Genomic DNA, 17,848 nt, shown 5'->3' on the forward strand with positions numbered 1-17,848 from the left:
TGATGGTGTGCAGTTCTGTAGAGCCATTTCTTTCTGGTAAATCTCATTCAGTAGTTTTTTAAAAACAAACAACAAAACAAACATCTGCTCTTTTTGCAACTTCTCCATGACCCTGAGGGGGCGATTGCTCTTATCTATTTTTTTATGACGCTGGCACTTGTCTGTTACAGTAAGCCATTTACATCTGACTTTCTCAGCTGTGGGGCCACTTCCACTAGCATACTCTTGACCTCAGCTGATCCCTGGGCAGGAGCAAGAGCCACAGCAAGGGGAAGTGTTTCCTGTAGGTTTCCCGCCAAGTTCGGAAGCAAACTTGGCTTTCGAAATGTTGTGGGAATTTTTTTTTTTTGCTCCGAAAAAAACGAGGCTTGGTAGCGTTCGTCACGTGCTTCACGCGGCTTGTGAACTGAGAGCGGGCATCAAGTCGTTTCGGCTGCCGTGAAGCGAATGGGGGGCACGGGCTTGGGGTCGCAGCTTTTTCCTGAGAAAAAGCGCCAACACCTCTGGCCACATGACGCGGCCCAGCTGAAATGGGTTCCTGGTGGGCCGAGTTCAACTCGGGGCAAGCTGGAGGTCACCGAAAGCACCTGTTCTGTAACTCTCACATCCTCTTGGCATGCCTGCCTGTAGCATTGATTGTTCACAGAAGGACTTTTCGCAATTCGTATCTGCTTACGTCGACGCAGACTGGAGAGATTGTGCTGTAATCATGCTTGCAGTGGTCGGTGAAGATGAATATTTATGCTTTTCCCGGAATCATAAATCCTTAGAGAGGAACTGTGCATATTCTACATTTGAAGGAACAAGACATCAGGACACTATGCGATATGATTTTGAGTGAACGTGTGCAATCTTTGTAGCACATGAGATGAGCTTGTGTCTTACAAAACCAGGTGTGTTAGAACTTCTTCCGTTGCATGGTCTTCGTTCTGTTGCTGTGTAATTAAAAAATTTAAGAAGTGTGAAAGTTTCTGTTCATTAGCAGGTTCCCTGATGGTAGAAAGTATGTAGTGCTTTTGCTATGATTATCTCCACAGAGCTAAGCATTCTCTGTCTGATTGATTTTCTGACATTTGTACTTCTAGTGTGTTGTGGAAGTGCAACACAGTCTTTTCTCAGGTGTAATTGCATCTTACAGATGTGAAATATGTATGGGGAAGAGAGATCCGCGATTGCTTGTAAGGTGCAGAGGCAGGCATTTCTTGAGAATTGAATTAATAAATACTGGATTTGGGAAATACGGAAATATACCATTTTGATTTATCTGCTTGAAACTTGTAATTACTGATGATTCAGACTCAGTCTTTCTGATGTTCCTTAACTGTGAATGGTATTCAGTTCTACATGAAACTTATTTAAAAAACAAGATGGGCATTCTAGCTTCTGCCCACTGTAGTGCAGTTTTTCTTTGAAAATGTACACTCAGACGCAAAACATTGCAGAGTGTTGCCCAAGCATTTGCTTGCTTCAAGTATTTTGATTAATTTTGCATACTCTGGGGAACCACCTGCTTCTCTGTAAAACCGAAATTGGAGTACTATATGTTTTTAAGGCATGTTTTGAGTTGCTGCAGCTGCTGTTTCTATTACTGTTTGTCTTGAAATTGTATATGATTTGCTGATTTACTGGGACCTCTGATGCTCTAATTGGTGGGTAGGTAAAGACCTCAAACTGATGCCATTACTTATTCACAGCAGTATGAAAATGTGAGATGCATTTAATCAGATACTGCGAATTTATTAGACTGAAATACACAGCAGGAAAATTAGGTGCAAAGGCACTGCCAGATGAGAGTGTGGAGTGGCGTGGAGTCCAATGGTTACCTGACAGCTATTCTTGAATGAATATCTGGGTTTCTTAAATGTAGTTATTTAGCTAAAACTAGTCTTTCAAAATTACTTCTCAACAGGATTGCACTGGAGGGAGAAAATATCCTTTGCATCAATGGAAATATATTTCTGCTGTGAATACAGGACATCAGACCAGTTGCTGTCATAAACAAGTTATATTGATTCAGCATCTTGCGTTCCAGAGAAGCAGGAGTGCAAACATGGGAAATATGATGTTAATGTATCATGGCAGCTTCTAAAGGCTATTTGAAAACTCAAGTATTTTATTCACGAGTGTGTCTGATTCTTTCTCATTTGTCAGGATACAGGAGCTAGGAGTATCACCAGGCAGGGTGATGAACTCGATTTCTTAAGTGGTTTCTTCCGTTGTCATCAGACTGGTAGCTCTGAGGTATCCCCACAGATCTTTTGCTTCTCCTGCTTGCACCTAATCGCTGGCAGTGCGGATCTCTGCTCTTTGGAGCAATGCTTCTGGACTACATGAAGTTCCCTAGACTGGGAGTACTGTCTGTGGAAGGCAGGAGGTCTAGGAGTCATGAGCAGCTTGGTGCTGAATTTTATTTGCATGGCTTGATAAGCAATTTGTCGGGTCAGAGAAGAAGCAAAGTGGCACAAATTCAAGGGCTTGGGCTGCAACACGTGTGTGCAGGCGACATTCAAACTATCAAGCGAGTGGCGTTGTTTTCAGCAAAGAGATGCAGTGTGCATCTAAATACTCTAAATACTCTTCACTTCAGGGTATTTAGGATTATAAGCAGAGCGGAGCGGTGGCACTGTGGCTGGAAGGTTGCCGGTTCAAATCCCTCAGCCGGCAGAAGAATCCTACCCTGTTGGGCCCCTGAGCAAGGCCCTTAACCTCAGCTACTCCAGGGGCGCTGTACAATGGCTGACCCTGCGCTCTGACTCCAAGCTTCTCTCCCTGTCTGTGTGTCTCATGGAGAGCAAGCTGGGGTATGCGAAAAGACTAATTCCTAATGCAAGAAATTGTACAGGGCTAATAAAGTGATCTTATATCTCTTATAAATGTTGCAAGGTCTTGTGTGTATACTAACAAGTTCTGTTATTATACACAGGGTGCAGGACTGTCACTTTTGGATTGTTCCTGTCGTGCTCTCAGATGATGTGAAAAGGAATTGGTTCCTGATAAGCAGCAGAAGTGACTTTTTTTTTTAAAGGAGAATTTGTTTTAGTGCGTCAGCCAGCAAGTTGCAAACTCCAATGTCTAGCATTCACAGCTCGTTCTATAATTTAGTTTGCAAATTGCAGATATCCATAGGGTAGTACTATTCAGGAACAGGTAAGGGATTTTCATTGTAGGCAGAAGTGAAACTTTGGATATTATATGGGGTATTTTAAAAGCATAATCATAGGGTAAATTATAGTGATTTTCCTGTTATGGTGTATTCGATGACCCTATTGCTCATAACAGGCCTGTTTTTTTTAAACAAGGTTTGTTTAATTGTGGGTTAAAGTAGGTGTGTGTGTGCATCAGCAGCTTTAAAGAAACATTTAGTGGCTGCTGACGCTACCAGTCCTGACAGTTTCCAAGTGTAAAATTAAAGAGCTGAAACAGGCAGGGTCAGGCTTTTCACGATTCAGTAATCAGTATGCACAGTGCTGACTCCCCATAGCAAACATACCTAATCATTATGTGGCTCTTTCCTACAAACGTGAGCTACGAAAGTGTAAAGTATGTATTTTGTTAACTGATCATGAAAATTTCAGCAAAATGACTCAAAGATGAGGTATATTTATCACATTTCTTATTATAGGTATTATAAAGATCTTTGCTTTAAAATGAAATACCCATGGCTGCAGAATATACATTTTGAAGTTGAGTAAAAAATGAAACATCTTTAATTTGTTGGTGTGGGTGTTGGCCTTCCAGGTGAGGTATATTATTGTGTGTTTTCCAGAACTGCACTTTTAATAGTAGTGATGCTGTTAATCACAATACATGCCCCTTTGAAACTCAGAATGCGATTTGAGCCAGCACCTGTGAGCTGTGTAGGCTGACAAAAATAATCTAGAAACTGACTTTACTTCTCTCTGGGGGTGTTAAGACTAGACAAGGTAGGGAGGAAGAGATGGTCCTTTGTACTCGCCTTTTAATTCCTGTTAATGCATCTGCCCTAGCTGTCATTTTGTTTTATTAACTGTGGGAAAATACCACCCATTATATCTTAATTGCCCTTACTGTAACTGCTTTGTATTTGCTTTTGCATGTCCCCTTCCTGTAAAAAAAAAAGAACGTTTTAATGATATTGGAAAACACACCTTCCAGTTTCTCATGTTTTGTTCTTTGATTAATGATTAGGCGGACTACAACCCATCCTCCCCCACAAAGCTTCCTCAAAGCAAAGAAGAATACAGCCCTTCCATTCAATGGAGTAGTGTAAAAAACTGGGGTAAACTGTAGTTTGCTTGTGGCCCAGATTGCCTTGCCTTGTGAGCGTCTTCCTGTTTGCTTGCAGGAGACGTTTCTGTTTTGGAGAGGGCTGTATTTTTTAAGTAGCAGTTCTGCTGGAGTGGAGCCACCTCCTGGAAGACTGGGTGGGGGTTTGGGTGGTCCACTCTGCGGAACGCATTGTAAAAAGGTCAGGGGCTAAAGATGAATTATTAAAGTCCTGGAGGTTCAGACTGTCAGATCTTATAGGGCTGGTACTAAGGAACTGGACAGTAGGCAGTGATTTACTTCACACGGGATATCTATTCAACTAAACTTCACCTTCCTATTCCAACACGACAGACCTTCCACTATAAGCACGGCTCTATTCAATTAATTGTCAGGAGTCGTATATGTGTATATTACGAATTGACTCAAAGCCTCTGCTGCTGTTTTCTACGATGATGATACTGTGCACTCCAAAAGCATTAGGATAGCAAAGTCAACACCGTTATACTTTATAGTCAAGCAATTTGTTCATATGTCACGATCTTAGAACAAAAACATTTTTGTTGATCCTAGAGATTTTTCTGACCATTATTGGGACAAATTAATTTTAAGGAAATTACAGAGTGTAGAAGTCAGTAATTGGATACAGATGTGTGTGATACAATAGCTGCATGACGTCTACATCTTCGGACACTTTTGATGCAGAAATCTTTTTTTTTTGCTTATTCTGTCTTTTTCTTCAGCGAGTGCCATGTATGCTGAATTAGATTAAAATCTGAAGATGGACTTGACCAGTTTTAAGATTTTTCAGATGCTCCTGCTTCTGTGGTTGCATTGGCTATACAGAAATGAAGCCCAATAAGTATGGAAACGTTTTCCTCTACATTAGCCGTCCAAATATTTCTGTACTAAGACTACTAACTAAGAATACATTCAGCTGCTGACATTATTAGTTGTATCAACAACAACAATGTGTGCGCTAGAAGCAGCCACCTAGTCCCAGGCTATGACATTCATTATCCATCCGTTCTTCACACTTGCCATCACTTTGGTAATGATTTATCTTGGTCTCAGTTTCTCAGTTTTGCTCTTCCCAGCAAATTCTGTTCTGCCTGTTTTGTTCCTTGGTTCTGATGATGGGTCTAATCCATCCATCCATTTTCTAACCACTTCATACAGTTAAGGCTCACAGAGGAGCTGGGGCCTATCATGGCAAGTAATGGGCACCAGGCGGGATACACCCTGGACAGGACACCAGTCCTTCGCGGGGCGGCTACTCAGACTCCAACACATTCAACCAAGGGTCAGTTTTCCCAGAAGCCAGTGAACCTACCAGTATATCAGAGGGAGGATGAAGCGTGACGTCTCCAGTTTGGGCTTCTCAATAGTGAAGGAGCACTGGTAGGGACTGTGGGCCCTGTACAGGGACTAAGGAGGAAATCTCTGTTCCTCTGAGCTCCTGAGGAGAACTGGACGACTGCAGTTTCAGAGCCGGGACAGGGACAAGGCATGGACAACGGCAAGTGTTAGGGCTTGGACGGACTCTTTAATTGTGCATACTCAGCCCCAGAGTCCACTTACTCGGATTGATAAAGGACAATCACCCTTTTAAGAACTTTTGTGATATAGTAGAGATTGATTGCCTAACTTGTTAGAGTGTCTACCTATTGTAAGATGTCTATCATGGGAAAAAAAGTTTATTTTGTTAGGAAAAAAAATCTTTGAGCTGTGGGAGGAAGCCGGAGTACCCAGAGGTAACTCATGCGAACACAGGGAGAACATACAAACTCCACACAGACAGCACCCCAGGTCCAGAATTGAACCCAGGACCACAATGCTGTGAGGCAGCAATGCTAACGACTATGCCACTGTGGGGTCTGTATGATGAAACCTCTAAACGTAAACAGTCAGAAATAATCACATAGGGACAATTTAGACCAGTTAACCTCGCCAGGATGTCTTTGAAGAGTGGAAGGAAGCTGAAGATTCCAGATAAAACACGTGTGTACACTTGCACGGCATGCAAATTTCACACAGCTGGTGCCCCACATCCAGTATCAAAGAGGATCCGGGAACTGTGCAGCAGAGCTGTCAGTGGGCACTTTGCAGTATAAAGTACAGTTTCATCACAATTAACTGTTAGGTCAAAACAAAATGTCAGAGGCAGAATTCTGTTGAATAAATTCTGCAGGAAGAAGGAAAAGAACATCAACAGACTGGAACAATGTGAAACGTCTACGACATTTGCACAGCGGTATATATTAATACCATTGCAGAATAGATACTCGTTAAAGCTGCTGTCCAGTTAAGGGCAGTGCTACCCACGCAGGTTTCTAATTTCTAAGCTGTGATTTCATAGTGTTACTTTATCCTGTTTTGGAAGTTAAACACCTGTACAGTACTTAATGCTGCTTAAAAAGTCTGCTTTTGCAGCAGAACTTCCAAGATATGGAATTTGCTTTATGCTACAATAACGTTGATAAAGCAGAAAGAGTAGCACCATTCTGTATTTTATGTAATATGTGTCAGTAAGGGACATAAAGCAGAGGTCATTTTCTCAACACTTCATGAGATGCTGGTCTTCTTGACTAAGGTTTGACTAAGACCAAATAAAACGTATCCAAAAGGACATTTGACCAGAAAGCCCTTCGCACTATGAAGGTGATTTAAGGATACCTGACTGTCGAGTGATATAGAGGTTCCCCTCATACACTTCCCAGCAGTGATAAAATGCTTTGTGATCTCATTTGGCGATTGTGTTCTGCAAGCTCTCTGTTCACTTGCATTTAAATCTGCATCTCTGAGCACAGGATAATAAGATTTGCTTTTCCTAATACCTCGTTTTCCATTTCTGCAGCTGTTTCGCTTCCAGAAAAAAGGTAATGCTTTGAAGGCATTTTAAAACTAAATTCTTAAACTATCATATATAGTTTAATAATATTAGTCTGTATTGGTATGAAACTTTATTCTAATGATAACTTCAATATACGTATCACACCAGGTATGTGGTTTACAGTTGTGGTTTTATTTTGGTCTACTTAACAGAAAATACAGCTGTATTACTGTATATGTTTCAAGCCATATCTTGTTTTGTTTTTTAGACAAAACACTACTGCAGTATATAGCCTAGTTTAGTATACTTGCACTGAGAATGCGGGTAATACTTAAAGTATCTTAAAGGATACGTTAGACTCAGTAGATTGTACAATTAGACCTATACAAATAGTCTGAAATGCTCCAACTCCTCTTTTAAAAGTGGTTGATTTGTCCTTAATGGTGAAATTGATACCTTTTACAGAACTATTAAAAGATGGCCCCATTTTCTGCTCTCATCCAACCCCTGCGGGTCTATTTATATTTGCCCGTCTCCTGTAAATCCATTGTTAATGACAATCGCAAATGACTAAGCATGGCTTATCCCAGTCTAGGCATGTTGCAGGATCGGCATTCTGTTGTGGCTGGAGTGTTCAACTGCAGCGGCTCTTAACCTGTAATGTGTGTGTGTGTGTTACAGGAAAAGCAGCAATAATAAATACGAATGAAGAAGATGCATCAAAATGGCCTTTGTAATTGTCAGCTTGAGTAAATAACAAGGGAAAAGGATTTTAAACGTGTACTTTAACCATATGGGTCTCCAATGTGCATTAGATCTCAATTTTGCCATTAGTTTTATGACCGTGCTGTCGTAATCATACGTAAGTGATAATGCTCTCCAGTGAAATGCAAATTTAAGATTGTGAATGAACTGCATGGGTATTGTTATTGAACAAATACGTTTGTGACCACGTTCGAGAGGCTTCTTAGACCATGATTGCTTTTCTCCTCTCTTTATAATTGGGAGCTCTGTCCAAAGTATGATTTCTTTAATAATGAACACAGCAGCTGTCATAGTGCAAAATCTTTGCTCAGCCCACTTCCTGGTACAATTGAAAAATATTGTTAAAAAGGTTTATAGATTTAAAAAAAAATGAAATTCTAGTCGTCGATAGCATCTTTAGAAAATCTAATGATTTTTGTTAAATATCAAAAAAGGAACACATATACTATCATGGAGTAAATTTGTATATTATATAATCTACTGATGAAATCTTCACTGACACTTGCAGTTCTAGACCTAGAATATGGCAGAAAACAGGAGACTATGACCAGAAAACTGAAAAAATTTAAGCTGAATTTCTTTCCACATACAATACAATGCTTATTTTTAAGTTAGTGATTTTTTTCATCTATTGTGGAAAGCCTTTAGTTGTACCATAGCTCCACATGCAAATCTATGCAAATATTAACATTTTATTATGTTACATATGGTGGTTTTGAATATAAACCCATCCAAATGCCTGGAAATCAAATTACTTGTTGGTTTGCAGTAACTGAAACATACATTTTATTATTTCATATAATCTCCATTATTATTCAGTCCAGTATCTTGTACTAAGAAAATACTTCATTAAACTTTTATATGTACAGTAGATAATTAGATTACAGTCAACTGTGGAAAAAGAAACTGCAAGACAGTGCAAAATTTAGGGTCATTATATGTATGGTGTGTTATCTTCAAGATGTTACTTAAAAGTCCCTTGTAGGCCAAGCCTCCTCACACTAGTTTTGATAAATCAATTTTATACATACCACTGAAGAAATACAAATATAATGCAATGACCAATTGATAGCATTGTCTTAATGGATCCAAAATTATTTATGACAAATTTCTTAGGTCATACTGGCATTGTTTACAGAATTATTTCTAAACATCTAAACACCACACAGTCTGTACAATCAAATATAAGAGGACTCACTGCATCAATCCAGTGACCTCAGTTCTGGCTGCCGTTATTAATGAAATCCTCGTTATGTAGATTAGCAAATTATAATTGCCACCTTCTAGCTTTTGCCTGAGTGTTGTTAGTTTAAGTCTTTTGAGATGTAAATGAGTCTAATTCGGGCTCCTTCATTCGTATACCTACTAATGTAGATCTTCACACTCTATTGTTTAGGGGTTGCTGTGCGTCACCCCTGCTGCTGCCCTTCAGTTAAAATGTTAGGTCATTAGTAATCCATGGCGAGGTGTGTAAGGCTAACCTTGATAATCCTGGCTAAATGTGCTTTGTGTTTCACAGTCTGGCCTCCCTAAATTTCTCCCTATTTTCCCTTGGTGACGGAATGTCTCGTTTTAAATCTGATTCTCTCTTCTAGTGGGGTAATTGTAAAATATCCTCCTTACCCAGGTAGTGTGATGTAGTTTTGGATGGGGGCAGGCTGAGGCTGGACTGACCCTGCTGCTTTTAGTTTACCAATCTTTGTAGGGTCCATAATGTACTGGCCATTTTCTCTAATGGTCTAGCAAGAGGGAGGGTGCCCAACCAGTTGATTTGCAATCTTGCAATCTTTCAACTTGTCGCAACATAAGGATGTTATGGCATCTTCCATAATTGTTTTTTTTTTTTAATTGTGCTTTTTTGGGGTATAACTGCTAGGGTGCTGTTTCATGGCCGTCCCACAGTATTTACACTCCAAATCCAGCCGCTGTTTCACAGTGATAAAACCATTAATGTCAATCATGCTTTGAATGGAAACCTGTGTACATTAGCTTGTACTGAAATTAAAGCTGCAGTCCTGAACAGTGGTCATTATTCTCCAGTGCATGGAGATGTTTTTCACATGTTTGGTGATAGGCACTGAAATGAATCATTGGAATATTGTTAAATGAAGGAGAAGAAAGGATGTTTTGTGGTTAACTTATCAAGACTCTTAAGATGTTATGCATTGTAAGTGATAATTGACGGCATGAAATCTGTTTTAATCACAGATCATGAGAAATTCCTATAAAAAACATGTACAGTATCTCTCCTGTCAAAATAAGCTACAGCTTTTCCAAAGACTGATTTCATAACAATCAAATGACTTAAATCATTTTAGTCATTTTTGCAAGTTCATCTCATTAATATATAATCCAATGCATAAAGTGACATTACTGCCATTCTTCATTGTTTCAAACGTTAAAAGACATACTTCTTTGTGTGGGGAAAAAAAAACTTGATTTTTTTGAGACAAGAACATCCTGTAAGCTCTCACAGTTAATAAGGGGGGAGTTAAAACAGCCCTTTCTGTGATATGCATAATACACATGTTCCACTACAGAAATTTAAGCACAACTCATAAATATCTAAAGTACTACTAGTGATGTGTAACAACATATTTTCACCTTCTTGTTTTTTTTTTCACTTCATGCAACATTAGTTTTAATACGTCAAAGGACTGAACAAAACCAAATTCAGTAGGCAGAACACGCCGGCTGTCTTTCGCTCTGCTTTAGAAGGTGAGCTTCAAACTTTGTTTTAATTTTAATTGATTAAATGTGGCCTTTGGAAAACTGAAATCAGTAATCCTGTTCACAAATGATTCATTTTGTGACGGGAATCTGTTGGCAAACACAATACTTTATCGGTTTTCATCTTTTTTTTTTTTTTAGAAATGAATTTTTCTTGTACCAAAAGCCCCAGAGCACTATCAGAACGTGTTTGGCTTTGCATCAACCGCATCATGTGCAGTAAGTGGTGTTTAAGAAATACCTTAGAGGTTGCTAAATCAAACCGAGTTGGAGGAACTTAAACACTGCTATAATCTGATGCTTTTAGGCACTTGATAAATTGGTCTCTTGTGCCATCAATCAATATATTTACCACCATAGGTAGTGACATTTTACTGCATACAGTGTTCTAGAGACCTCACCCCAGAATGGTTTTGATTAATTGGTACCAGCTGTACATTGAGTGCTGAAAGCAAACGTAAACATGCAAAAGTGTTGATAGATTTACAGCAATCTCTAGGGAATTTGAGCAGTGCAACATGTGATGGAGAAATGGCTATTATTGGAGCAAAGCTACTCTACTGTAAATGTTCAGGCTGTTGCACAACGTCCTAATTTGTTGTAAGCTTTCATTTTACAATACAAAAATCTAAAGTAATGCTGTAGCGTCTTAGAACATATTATTTTTCTATCTGCAAAACCGTTGTAGTCGTCCTTTATATGGGCTGACTCCAGCTCAAGCATGATTATTTTATAATTATGGGGGGGGGTATTTATAAAGTAAGAATTTGCTAAAAAATAGCCAAAATAGACTATTCCATCAACATTAAAATGCTGAAATTTTGATGCAAATTAAAATTCTCATGGTTACATGGTTACAAGTCTGTAGTTCACTTATGGTAAACATGTTGCAGACCTTTAGAGACATGTCTATTCAAAGGCTGATGCATGCTGTACACACCCAAAGTGATTATTACGTTGTCACTTACATGGCAAATATATGAAAGTTAACAGGTAGACTGTGAGATATTTGACCCACGATGTGACATAAGGATCACATACCAGGCTTTGATACTTGAGATAAATTCCCACATGTCCCAGTAGGTGTCCTTACAAGGCTGAGAGAAGTCAGAGCACAGTTTAACGCAAAACACATCCTCAACCACTTCTTCTCGGTTGGTCACTGTGGGCCGGCCTCTCTCAGTGAAATGCTTCAGCAGTTATTCCGTATTGCTCTGTGCCAAACTTGCTGCAGCTTTCAAGAAGCGGCGGTTGCGAAAAGCAGTCACACATGAATAACAGATTATTTTCAGCTGTCTTTGCAGGCCTTATTCACAAAAAAAGGTCTTATTGGGCTGCTCCTGCACTTGAATTATTTAGATTTTTTTTTTGATGTTACAATCACATATGCTCATATGCATGCCCTGAAATGTGATTCAGACCTAGCTAACAACTTCGGACATACCCATGTTTTTAGTGCCAGCTGGAAATATCCTATGGCTGTGGTCTTCAGTTCTGATCCTGTAGTTCTCCTGTCTCTTCTGATTTTTATTCCAGCTGTGCCTTTAGTCGTCTGTGCCTGCGAATGAACTTGCTGGTTCAGACTTTATTTTTCTGCACTCAGTCCTTGGTTTTAATAATATGTTGGTTAAAGTACACAATTTTCAGCAACTTCAGCACATACTGTTAGTCCTTCTGCCAGTCTCTCCTCAACTTGCTGATCAGAAACCTGCACTCCTTGGATCTTTCTTTCGACTATGTTTGACATTCAACAGGTTCAAACTCCTCGTCACCTGTGCCCAGTCAGCTCTTACTAATGAGGTGATTTTAGTTTCTCAATCATTGAGCCATGGCAGAGGGGTGTGCCTTCAGACATTAATAAATCTGCTGTGGAATTGTGAAAGTCACAAATAAGAAAAATAAAGCACATGAATAAACTAAGTGTTGTTAAATTACACTGCAGTGCAAACATTTTGGTAAATTTCTTACGGTGCTCTATCTACAGTATGTGAAATTACAAAATGATGTGTGCACATTTTGCGAAATATTTGGTGTAAGCACCTTTTGAAGCAAGTCTAGTGCAAGTCTCTTTAGGTAAGTCTATACCATCTTTGCACATCAGCTGGGTAAAGTTTTTGCCTATTCCTCTTGGCAGATTTGCTCAAGCTCTCTCAGGTTGCTTGCGGATTGCTTATGGGCAGCAGATCTTGGGGTCTGTTCTCCAGTTCTCAATAGGATTCAAGTCAAGACTTTCACTGGGTCACTCAAGGACATTCCCTTTCTTATACTTAAGGTACTCCAGGGTAGACTTGGCCTTGAGCTTTGGGACATTGTCCTGGTGAAAGGTGAATTTTTGTCCCAGTTTTAGGTTTTGTAGTACCTTTGCTCCATCTATGTTCCCCTTAATCTGGACAGCACTCCCAGAACATGTTGATTACTGTAGAAGCAGTAGAATATACTGCCATCATTCCCTTGCTTGACACCAGTCCATTGACGACACTCAAGACTCAGACAGAGTCACGCAGTATGTCTTTGGACTGCAGGAGGAAACCGGAGCACCTGGCAAACAAACGGTGAGAACATAGTAAGAACATCCAAATTCCATGCAGACAGCACCCCAGGTCCAGAATTGAACCCCAGGCTGCAGTGCTGGGAGGCCGAAATGCTCACCACTGTGCTCCCAAGCTACCCACTGCATTCTGCATTAGGCAAATGTTCCATATAGACCAAGATGTTCCAATTTTGTCTGATGGCAAAACAAATTTTGTCACACGTTTGCAGTATCACATTTTGTATTTTGTTCCAAACTCCTTGCAGGATTTGGGATGTTTTTGTTTTATTCAGTAACGGCTTCCTTCGTGCCACTCTGCTGTATAGGCGAGATTTGATTCTTGGACTTTCTTCCAACTCATGCATTGAATTTTGTTTTTCCCCAAAGTCATCTTTGGCCTCAAGATGGCATCGGTATCTAGGTGGTGTTTGAGCATGATAAACCTTCCCCCTTCTGTTAGCATTGCTGCCTCGCAGCACTGTGGTCCTGGGTTCAAGTCTGGACCTGGGGCGCTCTCTGTGTGGAGTCTTTAAGTTCTTGCAGTGTTTCCATGGGTTTCATCTCACAGCCCAAAGGCATACTGTTAGGTTAATTGGCTTCTGTGAAGACTGGCCCTGGTGTGAGTGTGTGTATGTCTGTATCTGTATATGTTCTGCGATGGACTGGCATCCCATCCAAGGTACGGTATACCCTTCCTTGTGCCCATTGCTTCCTGATATAGGCCGTGGCTCCCAAGCGATCCAGTATTGGATAAAGGGGTTAGAAAAAGGATGGATGTAAGATCATCATAATCTATTAATAAATCTCAACAAGCAACAAAGTTCAGTTAGTGGCAGCAGTTAACATTCAGGGCCAAGTTGGAACAAAAACCAGCAGGCATCAGGACACTCCGGGACTGAGAACTGCTGTCCTATGGGATGGCTTACCTCAGCTGGTGTCAGATATCCAGAATTCTTGCCAGATTACAACACAGGCAGTCAAAGCTCTTTGTTTTCCTGCTCATCATGATGTTAGGCATCACCAGCAGGGCATTTATCATGCAAGAATCAAAATATTGAGTGACAAATCTTGAAAGCTGCACTCTTTTCCTTGAGATGGAATAAGAACATAAGAATGGTTACAAATGAGAGGAAGCCATTCTGGCCATCTAGCTATTTTGGTTTTTAATAGAAAAAGGATCTCGCCCAGCCATTTCTTGAAGGAAATCAGAATGTCAAATTCAACAAGTGTAGAGGTAGTTTTTTCCAGACCTCCAGAACCCTTAGTGTAAAGAATGTGTCCAACTTTCAGTGTTAAACACACTAAAGTTTTGTCTTGTATCCTGTGATACATGTTTCATACAAGTCTCTGTGTAGTGTTCTCTGTTCAGGGCTAAAACAGTTCAGTTTTTTAAGACTGTCAGTTTGTGCAACATGCTGTTAAACTTAGTTCTTGTTCCCAGTAGTTGTTCTTATCTGGTCTGATTCCAGAGCATTTTATAACATGGTGATTTATACAGTTTAACATGGGATCCCTTGATTTAAATATTCTAATATTGTTTAAGTTTTGTAATGCTTACCACCATAACCTCGAAAATGTGTACAGTATTCCCTCGTTGTACGAGTTTTCATTTGTACAAGATATAGTCATTCCTACCCGTTTTCATTCTTGCAAGCTAGACATTGCTGAGATTCTTGTCTCGTATCTTCTCAGATGAGCCCTAATGATTATGGATTTGCAAATTACTATTATTACAATGTATCTACTTAAAATGAGGAGGAGGACCTATTGTTAAGCATCAGCTGATGTGACTTTAAGCATGTTACTTGAATAATTAACCAGGAATGCAATTGTTTTCATACTTAAGGTACTATTTTGTGCTGTATCAAGGTGATACTTTGATGTCTGAGGGAAGATTTTTGAGTTTTGCAGCCAATCGGAGATTATAGCAAGGAAGCAATGGGAATTCAATTTCTGTTACATGAGTTTTCTCCTTACAAGCTGTTTTCAGGGAAAAAATTAAGCGTGTATTACAAGAGATTAATGTACTCATCAACATAAACATTTGCTTCTTCAATTGCTTCTTCAAGCTTAGCATTACCCATTTTATATTTATAGTTTGGTTTTGCTACCTGCATGAACACTCTGCGCTTGTCTATATTAAATGTCATCTGCCGGGTGTTAGTCCAGCCTTGAACTCTTATCTATCTTTTTGAATTTTCTTTGGAACCTTTCCAGTATTTTAGAAGCCTCCTATTTTTGTACCATCTGAGAACTTGACTAGTTAGGTAACTAAAACTAGAATCTAGGTCATTACATGTGACATCTTTAAAAGCTGACATTTTAAATCATATAGTCTCTCAGACCCTTGATTGGTCTAAGTTGATTTCCTCTGCCCGAATGCCTTATCTGTTTGACCCATGTTTCACTTTTTTTCTTCTGTTTCTCAGAACAATAAGGAAGCATTTTCTTTTATATAAATAGACACAATATTTCTGTAAATCCCAGAATTCATTTGGCTGCTGGTCTTCACTAGTTACACCATCAATAAAAATGAGTGAGCCAGAGGACATCACTGTACCTCTGCTTGGCTTCTCACATGAGGTGATGTGATTTGGAACATCTGCAGTTCTTTTTCTGTCGCCACAACTTTTCCTTCAGTTTGGTAAGTTAACCTAGGTCTCATTTATTCATAAAATGTTGTTTTCAAGGTCTCCCAAAAATACAAAGATGAGAACTACTCATCTTTGTATTTCCGATCTATTTCTAATCTGGATTTGCTGTTCTGATTTCACCTTTCTGTGGATGTGTAGAGATTGTACCTTGCAGTGCAGCCTTTGGAATTCTGCAGTCTTCTGTGAACTCTGGATATAATATCTTCACCCCTGTACTCTTGTGAGGTTGGTGGTGACTTCACTGATAATTGTTTTAGGGTTTTTCTTGAGCTCTGACAGTTGTTCTGTCGTGAACTGCAGATCTTTTTCTTGGCGAACCAAAACTTGGCTCGCTGGTAATTACAGAGTTGTTTTTTTTAATCTTCAGAAGTGCTTGCTTTCCTTTGACAGAAAGGTGGGGTTTTTTTTTTGCCTTTGGTAGTACTATGATTATGTACCTTTTTTCAGTGTCTTGGTACTTGGTGTACTCCAGTTTCATAACAACTACTCCACCAAGATACCATCTCCCCTGGTTATCTAAAACTTTCTGTCTCTTTTAATTTAAGCCATGCTAAATTTATAATATAGCAGATGGCATGGTTAAATTTAGAAAGCAGGTGCCAGTGAAATGTTGCAGCTCAGGATTTACTCTCAAGTTAAGTGCTTCAGAGTACGATGTCAAACCAATCCAGTTGGAGCTGTCCAGACCAGACCTCAAAAGTTGACACATACGGGTACACCTGTATAAACAAAAGAAAATATCTAATTAACCCTTAATTTGCTTTTGAAGAAAAATGTGCCTTGGGATAGAGCAGCCCTTAAACTGTATGTTTTCTTGGTAATCCAAGAAGTAACCTTCACTGACAGGACTCAGAGGTGGTATGTGTTTAAAATGCCTTTTCACATTTGGATGTCTTTCCATGGAAAGTAAACGTTTAGCACATTAAAAGTCCAGCGTTTTCTCGGTTATCTCGTTCTGTAATTTTGCTTCAGCACTCGCTAACTTCATTTCTCTTCACCTCTTTTTGTCAAATTTTAATACTTTGTTTCCACCACAGACATGGGGCAAAAGCAAAACTACAGAAGGGGTCCGTGAGGTGTCCCTGAGGCAAGGTGTTTGTTTATAGTGCAGGTTCGAGTCTTATGGTCCAGCCATTCGCTTCCCCAGTTTTGCCTGTCCTAGCTGATGAAGGTTTTCCAAGTGGTGGTGTTGAATTAGTCGAGCCTTGATGAGCTCTAAGGTGTTTTCCAAGGTGATCAGCTTATGATTAGCTAGCTGAGCAACATCAGCTCCTGCACTTGAACTTAGTGTTTCCTTTAAGAGCAACATATGTCCTCCGGGTTTTGCTGCCATTACACTTACGTAGGCTCTGAGGGGTCAACCTCATTACCTACATATTAGAGGGACATACAAGGACTTAGCTAGGTTGATTGGTTTAATTGGGTCAATTTTAATTATTGTAAGTAAAAAAAAAAATAATAGTCTTTACAAGTGTATAATATATGCCTTATGTCTGAACCCAAGGGCTTCTATTTAAATGTTGACTCTGTTTGACAGGAATAAAAACACATGGCAGGCCAGAATGAAGATAGAGCATAAGTGTAACATGCAAGAAATGCAGGTCTCCAGCAGAGGAAGGAATATTGTTTACAAGCAGCGGGTGAGAGCTGGGAAATTAATTCAAAGGTTTAAGAATTCACAAGAATGTGCGTTGGGTGTGGGAGATCTTCATTTAAAAAAAAACAGGGAAATTGTAGATGGAAAGAAAGGCTCTCTGTCCACTAGAGCAAGTTTGTCACAGCACGGAATTCTGACACTGGACGGCTGGAATGAGTACAAACAGATTTATCTGAAGGATGTGTGTGTTTTGGCAGAAGATGGCAGGGTGACAGGAGAAGCAGATTGCATTGCTTTTGATAGATTGGTTTGAAAGCTCCAGGAGGGATGTGGTTAACAGAAGGAACATCGCTGAGAATGACTGGGCAAGGCAGTGATGGTCCTAATATAGAATGCAGATTGGCTGTAAAACCTCTCATGTAACTCATTGATAACATAATTAGTAAGTCACTTATAATTAAGGTAGTGAAAATGAAAGTCCTCATGCTCCACTG

At 39.7% G+C, this 17,848-nt stretch overlaps 1 protein-coding gene across 3 annotated transcripts in view; it reads left to right on the top strand.

Moving 5' to 3' along the window:
- ptp4a3b (protein tyrosine phosphatase 4A3b) overlaps window positions 1-17,848 on the top strand; it is a 55,485-nt gene that overhangs the window by 20,285 nt on the left and 17,352 nt on the right. The window contains exon 1 of one of the 3 annotated variants that reach the window (XM_088601739.1): window positions 15,594-15,747. The exons of the other annotated variants lie outside the window; for them this stretch is intronic. The gene's annotated coding sequence lies outside the window, so the exon portion shown is untranslated. Of the gene's footprint in view, window positions 1-15,593; window positions 15,748-17,848 lie in introns of those variants that run through there. 3 annotated transcript variants of the gene reach the window in all.

Source organism: Lepisosteus platostomus, chromosome 12 (genome assembly GCF_059453375.1).
Source record: "Lepisosteus platostomus isolate fLepPlt1 chromosome 12, fLepPlt1.hap1, whole genome shotgun sequence".
In the NCBI taxonomy this organism is placed as follows: domain Eukaryota; kingdom Metazoa; phylum Chordata; class Actinopteri; order Semionotiformes; family Lepisosteidae; genus Lepisosteus; species Lepisosteus platostomus.